General features: G+C 40.4%; 4 non-coding genes across 4 annotated transcripts; all 4 read right to left on the bottom strand.

Moving 5' to 3' along the window:
* Positions 1–14,317: 14,317 nt before the first annotated feature.
* trnam-cau (transfer RNA methionine (anticodon CAU)) lies at positions 14,318–14,390 on the bottom strand. The gene has a single exon. It is a non-coding gene; the product is annotated as a tRNA-Met (tRNA).
* Positions 14,391–15,762: 1,372 nt separating this feature from the next.
* trnam-cau (transfer RNA methionine (anticodon CAU)) lies at positions 15,763–15,839 on the bottom strand. Its single transcript has one exon. It is a non-coding gene; the product is annotated as a tRNA-Met (tRNA).
* A 253-nt stretch (positions 15,840–16,092) lies between these two features.
* trnai-aau (transfer RNA isoleucine (anticodon AAU)) lies at positions 16,093–16,165 on the bottom strand. The gene has a single exon. It is a non-coding gene; the product is annotated as a tRNA-Ile (tRNA).
* Positions 16,166–16,407: 242 nt separating this feature from the next.
* On the bottom strand, positions 16,408–16,480 carry trnam-cau (transfer RNA methionine (anticodon CAU)). Its single transcript has one exon. It is a non-coding gene; the product is annotated as a tRNA-Met (tRNA).
* Between the last annotated feature and the right edge of the window lie 3,485 nt (positions 16,481–19,965).

The raw sequence follows: 19,965 nt of genomic DNA, 5'->3' as shown, positions 1-19,965 counted from the left end.
ATTATACATGTCTATTATACATAGCACTCATATAATATACAATAGACTACATGTCTATTATAATGTTCCAAAATCATAACATCATATATACAGTGTATCACAAAAGTGAGTACACCCCTCACATTTCTGCAAATATTTTATTATATCTTTTCATAACTTAGAGTAGTCAGTGCACAACTTGTATAGCAGTGTAGATTTACTGTCTTCTGAAAATAACTCAACACACAGCCATTAATGTCTAAATGGCTGGCAACATAAGTGAGTACACCCCACAGTGAACATGTCCAAATTGTGCCCAAAGTGTCAATATTTTGTGTGACCACCATTATTATCCAGCACTGCCTTAACCCTCCTGGGCATGGAATTCACCAGAGCTGCACAGGTTGCTACTGGAATCCTCTTCCACTCCTCCATGATGACATCACGGAGCTGGTGGATGTTAGACACCTTGAACTCCTCCACCTTCCACTTGAGGATGCGCCACAGGTGCTCAATTGGGTTTAGTCCATCACCTTTACCTTCAGCTTCCTCAGCAAGGCAGTTGTCATCTTGGAGCTTGTGTTTGGGGTCGTTATCCTGTTGGAAAACTGCCATGATGCCCAGTTTTCGAAGGGAGGGGATCATGCTCTGTTTCAGAATGTCACAGTACATGTTGGAATTCATGTTTCCCTCAATGAACTGCAGCTCCCCAGTGCCAGCAACACTCATGCAGCCCAAGACCATGATGCTACCACCACCATGCTTGACTGTAGGCAAGATACAGTTGTCTTGGTACTTCTCACCAGGGCGCCGCCACACATGCTGGACACCATCTGAGCCAAACAAGTTTATCTTGGTCTCGTCAGACCACAGGGCATTCCAGTAATCCATGTTCTTGGACTGCTTGTCTTCAGCAAACTGTTTGCGGGCTTTCTTGTGCGTCAGCTTCCTTCTGGGATGACGACCATGCAGACCGAGTTGATGCAGTGTGCGGCGTATGGTCTGAGCACTGACAGGCTGACCTCCCACGTCTTCAACCTCTGCAGCAATGCTGGCAGCACTCATGTGTCTATTTATTAAAGCCAACCTCTGGATATGACGCCGAACACGTGGACTCAACTTCTTTGGTCGACCCTGGCGAAGCCTGTTCCGAGTGGAACCTGTCCTGGAAAACCGCTGTATGACCTTGGCCACCATGCTGTAGCTCAGTTTCAGGGTGTTGGCAATCTTCTTATAGCCCAGGCCATCTTTGTGGAGAGCAACAATTCTATTTCTCACATCCTCAGAGAGTTATTTGCCATGAGGTGCCATGTTGAATATCCAGTGGCCAGTATGAGAGAATTGTACCCAAAACACCAAATTTAACAGCCCTGCTCCCCATTTACACCTGGGACCTTGACACATGACACCAGGGAGGGACAACGACACATTTGGGCACAATTTGGACATGTTCACTGTGGGGTGTACTCACTTATGTTGCCAGCTATTTAGACATTAATGGCTGTGTGTTGAGTTATTTTCAGAAGACAGTAAATCTACACTGCTATACAAGCTGTACACTGACTACTCTAAGTTATATCCAAGTTTCATGTCTATAGTGTTGTCCCATGAAAAGATATAATGAAATATTTGCAGAAATGTGAGGGGTGTACTCACTTTTGTGATACACTGTATATAATAATATACAACTCATTAACAATGTTTTCCTGAGATATTTCTCACTTCCAACACTGGTAAGAAATGTGAAACTAAAACTGAGTTAACTCTCATTAAACTGACATGACTTACTACAGGTCAATGTACAAACAATTTGCTAATACATTTATTAACATGCACATGTGGATTCACAAAATGGTGACTGCATTACAATTAACCATGAGTTTAATGCAGCTAACGAGCTGGGGCTTCACTCACACACTCACACACTCACACACACACACACACACACACACACACACAAACTTCGCTACAACTTTCAAACTTGAACATACACTTTCTTCTGAAATCTGGACTTATATTAAAAAGCTATTACAATCACTGAACAACATAAAATGCACACATTATACCTGAAAATGGGGAGAAATAATCACGAGAGTGATAAAGCGATGTTTTTTCAGTGAGAACTTTTACTGGAATGAGAAAAACACCACGATTTCCCCAGCATCACTAGTGGAGGAAAAAACTATCGATCTCCGACTAGTGGATCAAGACCTGTGTCACAGATAACGCTACATAGATAATATAGCTTCACTTTTTAACCATTTAGGACCCCTTTTTTATATAGTGCAAATTTTACTATTTTTTTTACAGCATGACAGTGCATTATCATTTTAACTTATCACACATACAGTATATATACTATATATATATATATATATCGATTACTATAATGACATACTCGCCTCATGTCTTGATGAGCTGGCTCCTTTGAGAACCAAATTTGTTTCATTTAGTCATTCCGCACCATGGTACACAATTGAGCTTCACCAAATGAAATCCCCTAAACGCCAGCTTGAAAGACTTTATAAGAAAACCGGTCTAACAGTACATTATCAGATTTATTCTGATTATCTTCAACATTACAAAGACGCTCTTACGGCAGCCCGATCCACTTACTATTCCGAACTCATACATGCTGGATCAACAAATCCTAAGACTCTCTTTTCCACAATAAATAAACTTCTCAAACCAGTTGACAATACTACCAATTCCTTTACAGTTGACAAGTGTAACTCTTACCTCTCATTTTTTCAAACAAAAGTTGAGAATATCCACAATTTTCTGACAGTTTCCCCTGTCATCTCTGTTTCTCCGCCTATCTCACCTCAATTTATTACCCAGCCTCTGTCTCAGTTCTCACCTGTGTCTCATTTGGACCTATCTGAGATCTTGACAGGGATGCGAAGCTCCACTTGTGTTTTGGATCCTGCTCCATCAAAACTTGTTAAGGGTTGTTTTCCAGTTATCTCATCACTTATCACAGAGATAATCAATTCCTCTCTTAGTTCTGGCTCAGTCCCTCAATCACTCAAATTGGCTGCTGTTACTCCCATACTTAAAAAACCTGGACTTGACTCTAACATTATGAGTAACTTTCGGCCCATTTCCAATCTTCCATTTCTGTCGAAAATACTGGAACGTGTTGTTGTCTCACAGCTCAAAGATCACCTAAATTCCAATAATCTATTTGAATCATTTCAGTCTGGTTTCCGCCCCCAGCACAGCACTGAGTCAGCCCTCCTCAAAGTCACAAATGACCTTCTTCTTTCCTCAGACTCTGGACAAATTAATATTCTTGTCCTCCTTGATCTTACTGCAGCTTTTGACACCATTAATCACTCCATTCTTCTGTCCCGCCTTGAATCCTCTGTCAACATCACTGGTACCGCCCTTTTGTGGTTAAGGTCATATCTCGTAAACAGACAACAGTTTGTTAATATCAACAATTGTAGTTCTGCCATTGCTCCACTGTCCCAAGGCGTTCCCCAAGGCTCAGTGTTAGGTCCCCTTTTGTTTATTCTTTATATGCTCCCCCTTGGTGACATCATACGTCGGCATGGTTTACATTTCCACTGCTATGCTGATGATATTCAGCTTTACATCTCCTCCAAATCCATTAATACTGAACTTCACTCCACTCTGACAAATTGCATCACTGAAATGAAATTGTGGATGAAAGCTAATTTCCTCAAATTAAACTGTGAAAAATCAGATATGATCATCGTAGGTCCTACAACCCTGGCAAAAACCACAAAAAATTTTCAAATTACCATTGATAATGACACTTTGTCTCCGTCTTCTAACATCCGAAATCTTGGTGTAATTTTTGATAGCAACCTCTCTTTTGACCGCCATGTAAATCACATCACCAAAACTGCTTTCTTTCATCTAAAAAACATAGCACGTCTACGTCCATCACTCTCCTTTTCTGCCGCCGAAACCTTGATTCATGCTTTTATTACATCCATAATTGATTATTGCAATAGCATCCTTTATGGTACATCTAACAAAATCCTAAAAAAACTTCAGTATATCCAGAATTCAGCTGCTCGCCTCCTTACTCATACTCGCTCCCGTGATCATATTACACCTGTTCTCCAAAAACTTCATTGGCTTCCCGTTGCTCAACGCATTCAATTCAAAATTCTTCTATTCACTCACAAAGCTCTCCATAATCAGGCCCCATCCTACCTCACCGACCTGCTCCATCATCACATTCCCTCCCGTAGCCTTCGCTCTTCTGAGGCTAACCTACTGTCCATACCCTCTAGGACCAAGCACCGGACCTGGGGTGACAGGGCCTTTTCCATAGCTGCTCCATCTTTATGGAATGCTCTCCCCAAACACCTACGAGATTGTCCTGACCTGTCCAAATTCAAGTCACTTCTCAAAACTCATCTATTCAAAATGGCATTTAACTTGTAACAACACGAAATAAATGCTTTTATTTTTGCTATTCTTTTTAATAGTTTTTATACTTAGATCACGACAGAAATGTGAAGTCCTAGATCCTAAAACTTGTAAAGTTTTCAGTTTCCTGATTGCATGTGAATCTGTCCTGTTTCTGTCTAATTTTAAGAAATTGTTCTATATTTGTTGTTCTCTCTCATAATTTAGCTAATTTTTAATGAACTGTCTTATGCTGCTCTCTTTGTTTTTATCTTAATTATTCTTGATGTTGATGTACTATTTTGTTTTTGTACTATGATTTGTATGGTGTATGTACGTATTTGTTTTGATTATTTGTCTTATGTAAAGCGTCTTTGAGTATCTTGAAAAGCGCTATATAAATAAAATGTATTATTATTATTATTATTATATATATACTGTATATATACTGTATATATACAGGGGTTGGACAAAATAACTGAAACACCTGGTTTTATAATAATAATAATTTATTTTATTTGAAAAGCGCCTTTCATGACACCCAAGGACACTGTACAATAAGAATATAGAAAATCTAAGCAAAAAAAATAAAATACACATTTACTAAGCAAAAAAAAATAAAAAATAAAATACACATTTAGCATTAAATAAATAAAATACACATTTACTAAGCAATAAATAAATAAAATACACATTTACTAGGCAAGAAATAAATAAAATACACATTTACTAAGCAATAAATAAATAAAATACACATTTACTAAGCAAGAAATAAATAAAATACACATTTACTAAGCAAGAAATAAATAAAATACACATTTACTAAGCAAGAAATAAATAAAATACACATTTAGCAATAAATAAATAAAATACACATTTACTAAGCAAGAAATAAATAAAATACACATTTACTAGGCAATAAATAAATAAAATACACATTTACTAAGCAAGAAATAAATAAAATACACATTTACTAAGCAAGAAATAAATAAAATACACATTTACAAAGATAGGAAACACCAAACATGTGGCACAGTTCTGAGTCAGCTGGAAAAGATGTTTTGAGGGTTTTGAACACTGCTGCAGATGAGATTTCTGTACTTCTGGTGGGAGGAGCCTAGCATCACCTTGGCAACCTCACGGCGTTGCAGTGACCAGAGTGAGGGAATGTTGCTGTTAGCATGCTGTTGGTAAACAGAAGTCCGACCTGAGGCTCGGTGGGAATATTTAGGCCTTTGCAAAATACCAGGGTCGCGGTGGAGCAGTAAAGATGTTGGAGGTTTATACCGTGAATGTCCCAGAGCATAGAGTTCACTGTAAGAGCGCTCCATCGTCATGATGAGACGTTGTCTAGACCAGAAAAGTTGCAGAGACTCCAGCCATCCAATCCCAGCAGCCAAAGGAGCAATTCAAAACCATCCACACTGACAGTTAGACACAACAGCAGATGTTACACAGAGCAGTGGACACAGAAAACAGTTAATCCGCTAACTCTCACTGCTCCGGATACACCGCTCCACATCATAGAAGCATCAGCAGCACAAGCACAGTAAAAAAGATCCCAAATCCAATGCATAAAATCCAGTCAAATGTTTCGTGCAATGTTTCCGTTCAAACAGTTTCACCGGGGGAGAAGCGGCATTCAAACGCACCAGCATTATCTCTCACGACCCAAAAATGCACAAATGGCTAGTGACCACAGGAGTGTGCGAAAAGATGAAAATGAAAGAAAATTACGATAAAAATAAAATAAAATAAAACAAAATACGGCAACGGTAGCGGCAGCCAAATGCGCCAGCGTTCACCATCACCATGACTACTGTTTAACTACTGTTTTAGACCACAATAATTTATTAGTATGGTGTAGGGCCTCCTTTTGCGGCCAATACAGCGTCAATTCGTCTTGGAAATGACATATACAAGTCCTGCACAGTGGTCAGAGGGATTTTAAGCCATTCTTCTTGCAGGATAGTGGCCAGGTCACTACGTGATGCTGGTGGAGGAAAACGTTTCCTGACTCGCTTCTCCAAAACACCCCAAAGTGGCTCAATAATATTTAGATCTGGTGACTGTGCAGGCCATGGGAGATGTTCAACTTCACTTTCATGTTCATCAAACCAATCTTTCACCAGTCTTGCTGTGTGTATTGGTGCATTGTCATCCTGATACACGGCACCGCCATTGGATGCACATGGTCCTCCAGAATGGTTCGGTAGTCCTTGGCAGTGACGCGCCCATCTAGCACAAGTATTGGGCCAAGGGAATGCCATGATATGGCAGCCCAAACCATCACTGATCCACCCCCATGCTTCACTCTGGGCATGCAACAGTCTGGGTGGTACGCTTCTTTGGGGCTTCTCCACACCGTAACTCTCCCGGATGTGGGGAAAACAGTAAAGGTGGACTCATCAGAGAACAATACATGTTTCACATTGTCCACAGCCCAAGATTTGCGCTCCTTGCACCATTGAAACCGACGTTTGGCATTGGCACGAGTGACCAAAGGTTTGGCTATAGCAGCCCGGCCGTGTATATTGACCCTGTGGAGCTCCCGACGGACAGTTCTGGTGGAAACAGGAGAGTTGAGGTGCACATTTAATTCTGCCGTGATTTGGGCAGCCGTGGATTTATGTTTTTTGGATACAATCCGGGTTAGCACCCGAACATCCCTTTCAGACAGCTTCCTCTTGCGTCCACAGTTAATCCTGTTGGATGTGGTTTGTCCTTCTTGGTGGTATGCTGACATTACCCTGGATACCGTGGCTCTTGATACATCACAAAGACTTGCTGTCTTGGTCACAGATGCGCCAGCAAGACGTGCACCAACAATTTGTCCTCTTTTGAACTCTGGTATGTCACCCATAATGTTGTGTGCATTGCAATATTTTGAGCAAAACTGTGCTCTTACCCTGCTAATTGAACCTTCACACTCTGCTCTTACTGGTGCAATGTGCAATTAATGAAGATTGGCCACCAGACTGGTCCAATTTAGCCATGAAACCTCCCACACTAAAATGACAGGTGTTTCAGTTATTTTGTCCAACCCCTGTAACTCCGTATTGTTGTGCTTTACAAAGGTTTACCAATATAATCCCTCACCCATGTGGTTATATCAGCTACTGATGAATAATGATTGTAGATACAGTTTTATCTGAGGGATTAGAGATCACTGGTGTTTAGTTTAGGCTTGTGCTCTTGACAATGACCCGAAGCACACACCCATAGAGAACAAAGGAGTGGCTTTAGAGAAAGTCTGTTCATGTCCTTGAGAGTCCACACCTGAATCCAGTGGAGCATCTGTGGAAGGAGATGAAAATGGCTGTGTACAAATGCTCCCCATCCAACCTGATGGAGTTTGCAAGGATATGCCAAGAGGATTGGGCAAAATAGTCCAGAAACAAGTGTGCCAAGCTTGTAGCTTCTTTCCCAAGATGCCTTGAAGCTGTAATTGCTGCCAAGCATGCATCATCCAAGCTTTGAGCTAAGGGTGTGTACAGATACGTAACCCCTAAATAAAGGATTTATGTCTGTAAAATAAAATTGCATATTATCTAAACCCTGTTTTCACTTTGTATTTATTGGTGATTGTGTGTTAATGTTTGAGGAAAAAATTCTATTATAGAATGAGTCTGTAACATAATTAAACATGGAGAAGGTAAAAGGGGTGTGCAGACTTTCCAGCTTAACTGTATATACCCTTCCAATATGCTGTTAAAACACAGAACACATAAGTGAAAAACAATATGATATACACAAATGCAGATAAAATAAAAACAGTATAATAAATACAAAGACCTACAACAAATACACAAAACAATTTTAATCTAAAGAGACTGAGAGGGACAGGACCAGAGACAAGAGTGGTGTTGGTCAGTACATGGTTCAGAGCAGGGGCGGCTCCTTCCTTTCTTGCAGTGTTAAACTAGCTGTGACCTGTCTGTCTGTCGGAATATCGTAGTCCAATCAGTGTCGAGTTGTGTTCCGTACAGTATGGACTAAAGTCTGATTGAAAATCGACTCTTATGTTAAAGCTTTTTTTTCGAACTGCAGGCACTGCAATGCATTTTGAGTGCAATGCAAAATGAGTTCCGGGAGGGCTCACACTTACGTGCTTGGGCTGGCACTTTTCTCACTGCCCCACTAAGCAACGCAGTCCAGAACCGGGGCTGCATGTCAGTGTGAAGATGGATTATGTAAAAATATTGTTTGCACTATTGAGAAAAAATGTTACATTATGTTTTTTATGTTGTTTTGCCTAAAATATGGTTCTGATTTATTATTACAAATAATGAAAATAATAAATGTTAAATAGCCTAAATAAAACATTCTGATAATGTTCCTATGATGGTGTAAGACGTATTATTTTTTTTATAAGTGCGATCCTAACCGCCTACCCCCTGCTCAGGTAAACACCCACCACCTCACCCTCCACCCTATGCCTTCCGCCATCCCACCAGCCCAGGGTGTTCCTTATTTCCAGTTCTGAAAGTTGGCAACCCTAATTGGAGCAGCTAGCGATCTCGTCAACATGACTACCATTACCTCAGGATCTGCTGCACCTAAAATAAAATGCTATTTGATGAAGACTGAATTAAATTGTTAGTGTGAAGGCTTTACTTCATTTTATGATTAATAGTAAAGCTGATCTCTCTCCATGTTCAAAGTTATTTGTGAGGGCAAACTGACATGACTTAAGATGTTAATTATGTAAGCTTTAATTTACCCATTGAACGGGTCACCTTGGCCATCATCCAACAATTGCCCCAGCGAGAGATTTGACAGGAGCTGCCACTGGTTCAGAGTAAATGATAGGTGAGGTAAAAAAAAAACATATTCTGATATACAGTGAGCAGTGTAGGGTTTATACAGCAGCAGACATTAAAGAGTAAGGTGCACAAATGCAATATTGTGCAAAAATAGAAGTAATATGGTGACTATATAATTGTGTACTGGAGTTGTCTGAGTTCAGGGAACAAAACTGTGGGGGGGGGGATTTATATGTGTCATTACTTTAGTAATTTAAGAACTTTATTCTTTATTATTTTAGTACTGTAAATAAAACACAGTTGGGTTTGGTATGAAACTGATGATGTGGGTGTGGGTTTGGTGGATTTACTAACACATTTTATTCAAACTTCATGTAAATTTCACTGCAGATAATATAAACCCAAAATAAACAAGTACTAATATGTTTTGCTAGATCAACTTTATTTTCTCCAAAAAAGATCTGAAATACTGATTTGTCTGACCACAAAAGACATTTCCACTGTGTGATGGTCCATCCCAGATATTCCTGAGCCCAGAGAACCTGACACCACTTCTGGACATGGTTAACATAAGGCAGGCATGTCCGAAGTCCATTTACATTTTCAGCATTTAGCAGACGTTCTTATCCAGAGCGACTTACACAAGTGCTTCTATAGTGAACATTTCATTTCTCAAGTTTAGGTAAACAACAGTTGAAGAACATAAATCTGCTAAAACCTGTTAGAACCAAAGTGCCTTTTTAGAAAAGAATGGAACAAAATGTTAGTAAATAAGTACAAGTCAGCCTAAGTGTTTATTAAAAACGTGGGTTTTTTAATCGTTTTTTTAAAGACAGCAAGAGACTCAGATGTTCGGACAGACAGAGGAAGTTCGTTCCACCACTTGGGCGCTAGAACAGAGAACAGCCTTGATGCTTGTCTTCCTTTAATCCTGGATGGAGGCTCAAGTCGAGCGAGACTAGAGGCTCGGAGGTTGCGTGGTACAGAGCGGGGTTTGATTAGACCACGAAGGTAGCTTGGGGCTGGTCCACTTTTGGCTTTGTAGGCGAGCGTCAGTGTTTTAAACTGAATGCGTGCAGCTACAGGAAGCCAGTGAAGAGAACACAGCAGTGGGGTGATGTGGCAGTGTTTGGGCTGGTTAAAAACCAGACGGGCAGCTGCATTTTGAATGAGCTGTAAGGGTTTAATAGTGGACATGGGAGCTCCAGCCAGAAGGGAGTTGCAGTAGTCCAACCGAGAGATTACAAGTGATTGCACAAGAATCTGGGTAGCTTCCCTGGAGAGAAATGGACGAATCTTCCTGATGTTGTACAGGAGGAACCGACACGCTCTCGTCATGTTGGCTATATGAGGAGAGAATGTCAGCTGGTTATCAAGAACAACACCAAGACTTCTTACCTTATCAGATGGTCTGATCTGGGAGTCATCCAAAGAAATGACTAGGTCCTGGGTTGGAGACTGATCTCCAGGAATGAGTAACATCTCTGTCTTGCTGGGATTAAGTTTTAGGTGATGAGTTGACATCCATTGTGAGATATCTCGCAGACATGCTGAGATTTGAGCTGAGACTTGTGTGTCTGAAGGAGGAAATGACAGAACGAGCTGAATGTCATCTGCATAGGAGTGGTAGGAGAAGCCATGGGAGGCTATGACCTTACCCAGAGAGCGGGTGTAGATAGAGAAAAGAAGTGGGCCAAATACAGAGCCCTGAGGAACACCGGTTGAGAGAGTGCATGGGGGAGATATGGATCCCCTCCATGACACTTGGTAGGAGCGCCCTTCCAGGTAGGAGGCCATCCATTGCCATGCTGAAACTGTTACTCCAAGGTTGGAGAGAGTGGACAAGAGAATGCTGTGATTCACTGTGTCGAAGGCTGCAGAGAGGTCAAGAAGAATAAGGACAGATGACAGTTTGGCTGCTTTGGCTTCATGAAGCTTCTCAGTAACAGCTACAAGTGCTGTTTCCGTAGAATGCATTGCCTTGAAGCCAGACTGGTACGGATTGTGGAGGTCATTCTGAGTAAGAAACGCAGATAGTTGGTTATAGACAGCATGTTCAAGAATTTTGGATAGAAAAGAGTGGAGTGAGACAGGTCTGTAGTTGTTAATGTCTGTAGTGTCTAGTGTAGGTTTCTTAAGAAGGGGAATGACCTAAACCTTCTTAAAAGCAGTAGGGACAACACCTGATGTCAGGGAGTTGTTGATGATGGGTGTGATGAAGGGGATTAGGTCCTGTGAGATGTCTTTGAGGATGGTAGATGGTATAGGGTCAAGTGTGCATGTAGTGGGATTGCTGGATGAGAGGAGCTGTGCAACCTCGTCCATGGTGAGTGGGGTGAAGCTGGTGAGTGTGTTGGTGGGTTGAGGGTCAGTTGAAAGTGGGTCAGTCGGAGAGAAGGATTGATTGATTTTGTCAATCTTGTCCTGAAAGAATGTTGCAAAGTCAGTAGCAGTGAGAGAGGCAGATGGGGGAGGAGGAGGAGGGTTCAGAAGAGAGGAAAGGATAGCATGAAGCTTACATGGGTCAGCAGCAGATTGTTCAAGCTTGGTTTTGTAAAAAGATGTTTTTGCAGCAGTCACGTCAGATGAGAACCTGGACAGCAGATCGTGGTAGGAGTGGAGATCAACGCAGAGCTTAGATTTCCTCCGCTGACCTTAATTCTCTTCTGTTGCTGCGCAATGTATCTGAAAGTCAAGGAGCAGGGTGAGAAGGTTTTCCTCGTTTGAGGGTAGGAGGACAGAGCTGATCGAGAGATGTTGAGAGAGAAGAGTATTAGTTGCAGAGTTGAGTGGAAGGGTAGCAAGAATGTCAGGGTTAGGTAGTGAAGTTAGGATGGTGGAGATCAACAGGGAGGAAGATAAAGAGTGAAGATTGGGGCGTGTTGTAAGGGTGAAAGCGTGGTTGGATGTAGGAAGAGTTGGGAGACAGAGAGAGAAGGACACAAAGTGATGGTCAGAGAGGTGAAGTGGGGTGACAGTGAGGTCCAGAACAGAAGCTGGATGGCTGAAGACCAGATCCAGAAGATTGCCTCCTTTGTGTGTCGGAGGGCTGTGATTAAAGAGGAGGTCGAAAGATGAAAGAAAAGGAAGAAGACATGAGGACTGAAGTGTAGGGAGATTAAAGTCACCAAGAAGAGTCAGAGGAGTTCCATCTGAAGGGAAGAAACTCAGAAGAACATCCAGCTCTTCTATGAAGTCTCCCAATGAGCCAGGTGGTCTGTAAATGACAATGATATGAAGAGTAATTGGAAAAGTAACAGTAATAGCATGAAATTCAAAGGATGAAATGTTAAGGTGAGAAACATTCACAGTAGTGAATTGCCATTTCCTGGTCAGGAGCAAACCTGTACCTCCACCCCTACCAGATCCTCTCGGTGTATGAGAGAAGGTGTAGGCAGAGGATAAGGCTGCTGGTGTTGCTGAGTTCTCGGTGGTGATCCATGTCTCAGTCAGTGCCAGGAAGTCAAGGCTGTGAGAAAGTGCAAAAGCTGAGATGAAGTCAGCTTTCTGGACGGCTGATTGACAGTTCCAGACCCCACCTACCACCACTGTTTGAGACTGTTGCAACAGTTGGGGGTAGATGAGGTTGCTGGCGTTGCTGTTCCTATAATGTGCCCTCTGATGTCTGCAGGGTCTGTGAGATATAAGCACAGGAATAATTGAGTAGCACATGCTGAGAAAAAGTTTGATAGATTAAACAATGTCAGAGACTGATAGTACTTACCCAAGTTAGTTTAGATTAGTAGAAAAAACCTAGTGATAGAGAAGACCAGCCGCTACAGACGGTACGTAGCGGAGATTTAATTTTATACTAAGCTTAGCCCTGCCCCTCAATTCACACCTAGGCCTCTAACAAAAGGCACCTGAAGCCACTTTAACCAATCAGCAAAACACAGATTAATGCATCAACAGACTATTTTTTAACACTAGTTAAATGCTACTTAAATGCTACTTCAATTCTAGCAATGTTAATAATCAAAGTTACAAAGATAGAGTCTAGAACAAGTTACAGCAAAAAATATACACTTTAACCAGAAGCTTACCTTACCCAGGAATACAAATGAACACTATAAAAGTTACAAGCACTGATATATACTATAAAGCACTGATATAACACTATAAAGTTACAAGCACCAATATGACATGGATTACTGGAACCATGTCCTATGGTCTGATGAGACCAAGATTAATTTGTTTGGTTCAGATGGTCTCAAGCATGTGTGGCGGCAATCAGGTGAGGAGTACAAAGATAAGTGTGTCATGCCTACAGTCAAGCATGGTGGTGGGAATGCCATGGTCTGGGGCTGCATGAGTGCAGCAGGTGTTGGGGAGTTACATTTCATTGAGGGACACATGAACTCCAATATGTACTGTGAAATACTGAAGCAGAGCATGATCCCCTCCCTCCGGAAACTGGGTCGCAGGGCAGTGTTCCAGCATGATAATGACCCCAAACACACCTCTAAGACGACCACTGCTTTATTGAAGAGGCTGAGGGTAAAGGTGATGGACTGGCCAAGAATGTCTCCAGACCTAAACCCAATAGAACATCTTTGGGGCATCCTCAAGCGGAAGTTGGAGGAGCGCAAAGTCTCGAATATCCGCCAGCTCCGTGATGTCGTCATGGAGGAGTGGAAAAGCATTCCAGTGGCAACCTGTGAAGCTCTGGTAAACTCCATGCCCAGGAGAGTTAAGGCAGTTCTGGGAAATAATGGTGGCCACACAAAATATTGACACTTCAGGAACTTTCACTAAGGGGTGTACTCACTTTTGTTGCCGGTGGTTTAGACATTAATGGCTGTATTTTGAGTTATTTTGAGGGAAGAATAAATTTACACTGTTATATAAGCTGCACACAGACTACTTTTCATTGTGTCAAATTGTCATTTTGTCAGTGTTGTCCCATGAAAAGATATACTTAAATATCTGCAGAAATGTGAGGGGTGTACTCACTTTTGTGATACACGGTATGTCCTTTTTCATGACGAAAATGTATTTATTAGTTTATTTATTTATTTATTGCATTATTTATTTGTACATTTATTCATTTATACTTTTGTCAATTTTCGTCCTCCATAGATAGATAGATACTGTTCATTCCCTGTTTTATTTACAGCGCTGATGAAAGTCTGCTAAATGGGCTTGGATTAGGCACACTAACTAAACTGGTCCCTCAAAGGACTTGCCCCATGTGAGGATCGAACTCACGACCTTCAGGTTATGAGACTGACGCGCTACCTACTGCACTAAGGAGGCTTACAAAGGCATGTGGAGACATCTGAATCCGACCATTTCATTGGCTGAAGTTTAGGCACAATATTGAAAAGCAGAATCTAAATGTAAGCATCAAGAACAAGATGAGAATAAAACACACCCTTCTGACTGTAAGTTCACTACCTGTTCTATTTACAGTGCTGATGAAAGTCACAATGACATGAAACCAGTTGGCTAACTGGACTTAGATTAGGCACAGTAACTAAACTGGTCCCTCAAGGACCTTGCCCCGTGTGAGGATCGAACTCATGACCTTCAGATTATGAGACTGTCGCGCTACCTACTGCACTAACGAGGCTGACAGCAACATGTTTAGACTGAATCTGGCAGTTTTTGTAGTTGTATTTAAGGCACAACTAAACTCGTAAACTTTTTCTGTCACGCCCCCCTTTGGAAGATGAAAAATTGTCAGCCCCCCTACCAAAATGCTGAAAAAAATAGGCCAAGTTTAACTTTGTTGAAATAACTTAAAAAATCATGAATGTTGCTTTCACCTTTATTTCAGTAATTTCTGTTGTACTTGACTTTATCAAGCCACTTTTTGACATCACTGGACTGCTCCATCAATCAGGCTGCTATTTCAAAAATAAAAAAATTAAAATAAATTTGCAAACACTGTACAAAAAAGTACACTGTATTTTATGTTGACCACCATTTTATAAAAGCAATAAGCCACTCGAGACCGTGCGTTACTGAGATTTTATCATGGGGAAGGTTGCTAAAACATCTTTCCCCGTGATAAAATCATAGCAGTAACGCACAGTCTCTCGTGGCTTATTGCTTAACTATCTAATTCGTTTATGGTTACAGCACCTTTTCATGTAGAGTTGTAGAAATGTAGTTTTTACAGGATCCAGTGAAATTTTCTATATTAGTAATTTAAGTGGCTTGTCTTACCTAAGTGCAGCGTTTCATATGAATGTCAGATTGTGGGGTTAAAATGTCTCCGTCAGCAAACTGGCTAAATGAAAACTTTCTAGATTAGCGGTGATTAGACGTGCTGAGGCATAGTTATGGTAACAAACCGCAAATTAAAGAAACAGTGGGCACATTTCATGTCAGTCACGCTGACCTATTTGAACGAGGAATGATGTACCAGCGTGTACTGTGCGATCGACGTATTGTGCACCCCTGATCTAGACTCTCTATCAGAATGAATACTGCTAACCTGAAAGCAGTTTGTTTATTATACACCATAAAAAAAGATTCCAACGTTAAAACATTGGTTACGCGCTTCATTTCTCCGCCCGTCAGACTTGGCTTCCCTGTCATGCCTCTGCACCCCCCAGGGGGGGCATGCCACTCACTTTGAAAAACACTGGAATAGGCACAGTAACTAAACTGAGCCCGCAACTGCCTTGCCCGTGTGAGAATCGAACTCACGACCTTCAGATTATGAGACTGATGCGCTACCTACTGCGCTAACGAGGCTGACAAAAGCATGTGGAGACATCTGAATCCGACCATTTCTTTGGCTGAAATTTAGGCACAATATTGAAAAGCAGAATCTAAATCTTAGCATCAAGAACTGGATGAGAATCAAACTCACACCTTTCTGACTGTAGATGTATGTTCACTACCTGTTCTATTTACAGTGCTGATGAAAGTCACTGAATGACATGAAACCAGTCTGCTAACTGGGCTTAGATTAGGCACAGTAACTAAACTGGTCTCCGAAAGGCCTTGCCCCGTGTGAGGATCGAACTCACGACCTTCAGATTATTAGACTGACACACTACCTACTGCGCTAACGAGGCTGACAGCGACATGTCTACACTGAATCTGGCAGTTTTTGTAGTTGTAGTTTAGATAATAAATATAAATATTGGAATGCAGAATCTAAATCTAAGCATAAAAAATGGAATGAAACTCACACCCTTCTGACTGTAAGTGTATGTTCACCACCTGTTCTATTTACAGTGCTGATGAAAGTCACTAAATGACATAAAACCAGTCTGCTAACTGGGCTTAGATTAGGTTCAGTAACTAAACAAGGCCTTGCCCCGTGTGAGGATCGAACTCACGACCTTCAGATTATGAGACTGACACGTTACCTACTGCGCTAACGAGGCTGACAGCAACAAAACTAGACTGAATCTGGCAGTTTTTGTAATTGTAGTTTAGGCACAACATTGAAAAGCAGAATCTAAATGTTAGCATCAAAAACTGGATGAGAATCAAACTAGGGCTGGGCAATTTTCACGATTAATTTGGTTAATTTGCATGAACGTTTTCACAAGATGTTAGAAATGTGACAATCGCGATTGTTTACATACTTTATATTTTAATTAAAATACCAACATGTCACGAGGCAGAAAGTGACCAGACGCTCGCAGAGTATAAATTAGGGAAAGTTTAATATCAAAAGGGCAAAACAGTGTACAAAATCAGGTAGAGTCTAAAACCAGAGAGGATAGACTAAAACAGTAAACGGAAGACAACAAGTGTCATACACGGTAACGGTTAGATTAAGAAATAAGGAGCACAAACACGATCGGCAAAACGAGACACAAACAGAAGAGTTTAATTAAGAGTGAATCAAAAACAGCCGAACTGAATCAAAACTCCAGAGCCGATGAGCGCGATCTGGATTGGCTGACCGGGACATGTGATAGTCACGTGACAGTCCGTGGGAGCATGGGAATTGTAGTCCATATTGTTAGACGCAGAACTTGCCCCCTCCATCCACCCCCCAATCACAAGAGGACAAAATCAAAGCTGAGTGATTACTTGATGCCCCCCAGTGTAGATACTGATACAGACTTACTCAGTGGTGGAAACAGTAAACAGGCTCGTGTTTCTTTTAAGAAACCTGTAAAGAACTTTTTGTAGTTCTTTTCCTAATGTAGGGAGGTTCTGCTGCACATTATTTAAAATAAGAGTTTGTTTGTGAGCTATTCTTATGAAGGATATAGACCATTCAGATTTCTATTTTGTTTTAATTATTGTTAATTATTGTGATATCGTTATTGTTATAAAGTTTGAGTCCCTTAAAAGGATAATTATAGATGTTGTTACTATTTTTGCACTTCTGCAGTCTTTTAAATTACGATGCAAAAAAAGAAATTTGAGTCTTATTTCAATTGCATTATACAATAACAAAAAAAATCGAAATCGAAAATCGGTTATAATTTTAAAATAATCAAGATTTTTTTTTTCACCCAGCCCTACTTCAAGCTTCTACACTGTAAAAAATCAGAGGCAACTTCAACAAAAAAAAAAAAGTCAACATTCTGCAATCATTTTTTTAAGTAAGCAGACCCTGTTTGTGCAAAGTTGAATTAACTAAAAAAAAAATCAAGTACAACTCAAGTGCACCCGACTTATTTAATTGTGTTACAGCAAATAACATTTAATGTCCTTAGTACTTGTTAATTTAAGTAGACATTACATATTGTTGTAGGTAATATAAACTTAAACCAATTGAGAATTAAAGTGTACCAAACTTATTTATTTTGCATCAAATAATATTAAAAAGTAATCTGCATTTTTAAATGTCAATTTAAATTGGCGTGACTTACTATTTCAAGTAATAAAGTTGTGTGTACATATAAAATGAATTTGAATTAGCCCTTTCTATAGTTACTGACGTATACAAAATAAACAAAAAGGTCAACAGTAAGATTAACATTGTGGTTTTTTATTTTTTTTAAATAAATATTTCAAGTAAATAATGAGGTAGAACAATGCTTCATCCACATGAATCAAAAAGCAATCCACAGGTGGCAACATACACAGATCAGCCATAACATTAAAACCACCTCTTTGTTTCTACACTCGGTGTCCATTTTATCAGCTCCACTTACCATATAGAAGCACTTTGTAGTTCTACAATTACTGACTGTAGTCCATCTGTTTCTCTGCATGCTTTGTTAGCCCCTTTTATGTTGTTTTTCAATACTCAGGACCCCCACAGAGCAGGTATTATTTAGGTGGTGGATCATTCTCAGCACTGCAGTGACACTGACATGGTGGTGGTGTGTTAGTGTGTGTTGTGCTGGTATGAGTGGATCAGACACAGCAGCGCTGCTGGAGTTTTTAAACACCTCACTGTACCTACTGGACTGAGAATAGTCCATCAACCAAAAATATATCCAGTCAACAGCGTCCCGTGGGCAGCGTCCTGTGACCACTGATGAAGGTCTAGAAGATGACCAACTCAAACAGCAGCAATAGATGAGCGATCGTCTCTGACTTCACATCTACAAGGTGGACACTAGGTAGGAGTGTCTAATAGAGTGGACAGTGAGTGGACACAGTATTTAAAAACTCCAGCAGTGCTGCTGTGTCTGATCCACTCATACCAGCACAACACACACTAACACACCACCACCATGTCAGTGTCACTGCAGTGCTGAGAATGATCCACCACCTAAAAAAAAAAAATTCCTACTCTGTAGGGGTCCTGACCATTGAAGAACAGCATGAAAGGGGGATAACAAAGCATGTAGAGAAACAGATGGACTACAGTCAGTAATGGTAGAACTAAAGTGTTTCTACATGGTAAGTGGAGCTGATAAAATGGACAGTGAGTGTAGAAACAAGGGGGTGGTTTTAATGTTATGGTTGATCGGTGTATCTGTGCAATAAATGCAAACAAGAATCAAGCAGTGCAATACATTTAGCACTGGATTCACACAGCTAGCAACAAAGTGCTTCACACAATAGGCAACAGCACACTAAAAGTGCAATAAAAGTAACTCTGCTTCCACACATTTTCAAAACTGCATTTACAACCCCAAATCAGAAAAAGTTGGGACAGTATGGAAAATGCAAATAAAATAAAATGCAGTGTTTCTTACATTTACTTTGACTTTTATTTAATTGCAGACAGTTTGAACCCAAGATATTTCATGTTTTGTCTGGTCAACTTCATTTTCATTTGTTAATATTCCAAAAAAAAGTTGGGACAGGGCAATTAAGGCTAGTAATGAGGTGAAAACACTATATAATGATGCGATTTTAAACAAGTGATGTCAACAGGTGATTGTAATCATGGTTTGGTACAAAAGCAGCATCCAAGAAAGTACCAACCTTTTATGGAATGTGTTGCAGGCCTGAAATGCATGAATGGATGTTTATTAATAAATGAAATGAAGTTGAGCAGATAAAAGATGACATTTATCAGGTTCATCCTGTCTGCAATCAAATAAAGTCAAAGCAAATGTAAGAAACTCTGTGTTTTTCATTATTTGCTTTTTCCATGCAGTCTCAACTTTTTCTGATTTGGGGTTGTATGTCTAGTTGACCTGACACTTCTGCATAATGATGGATGTAAGTTTTATTTTTGCTGTGGTATGTAAAGTAGGACAAAACTGCTAAATTGTCAGTGATATTAATCTTTATGGTAAAAAATAAACAGACTTATACAACTGTTATATACTTTTGTGTCTATGCCATCTCCTGATTCTGCATCAGTAGTCAGCACCAGCCCATTCATGCTGTATTCATGTACCTCATGCCTCTAAATTTTAGGAAATTTAAAATAAAAGAAAGTCTGTTTTTAGCATAAATATTAATATTGGTGACAAGAAGTTGTGCCCCACTTTACATACCA

The sequence above is a fragment of the Trichomycterus rosablanca genome, chromosome 15, assembly GCF_030014385.1.
Source record: "Trichomycterus rosablanca isolate fTriRos1 chromosome 15, fTriRos1.hap1, whole genome shotgun sequence".
NCBI lineage: Eukaryota > Metazoa > Chordata > Actinopteri > Siluriformes > Trichomycteridae > Trichomycterus > Trichomycterus rosablanca.
Note: the sequence above shows the minus strand (reverse complement) of the source record. Positions and strands in the feature narration are given on the sequence as shown.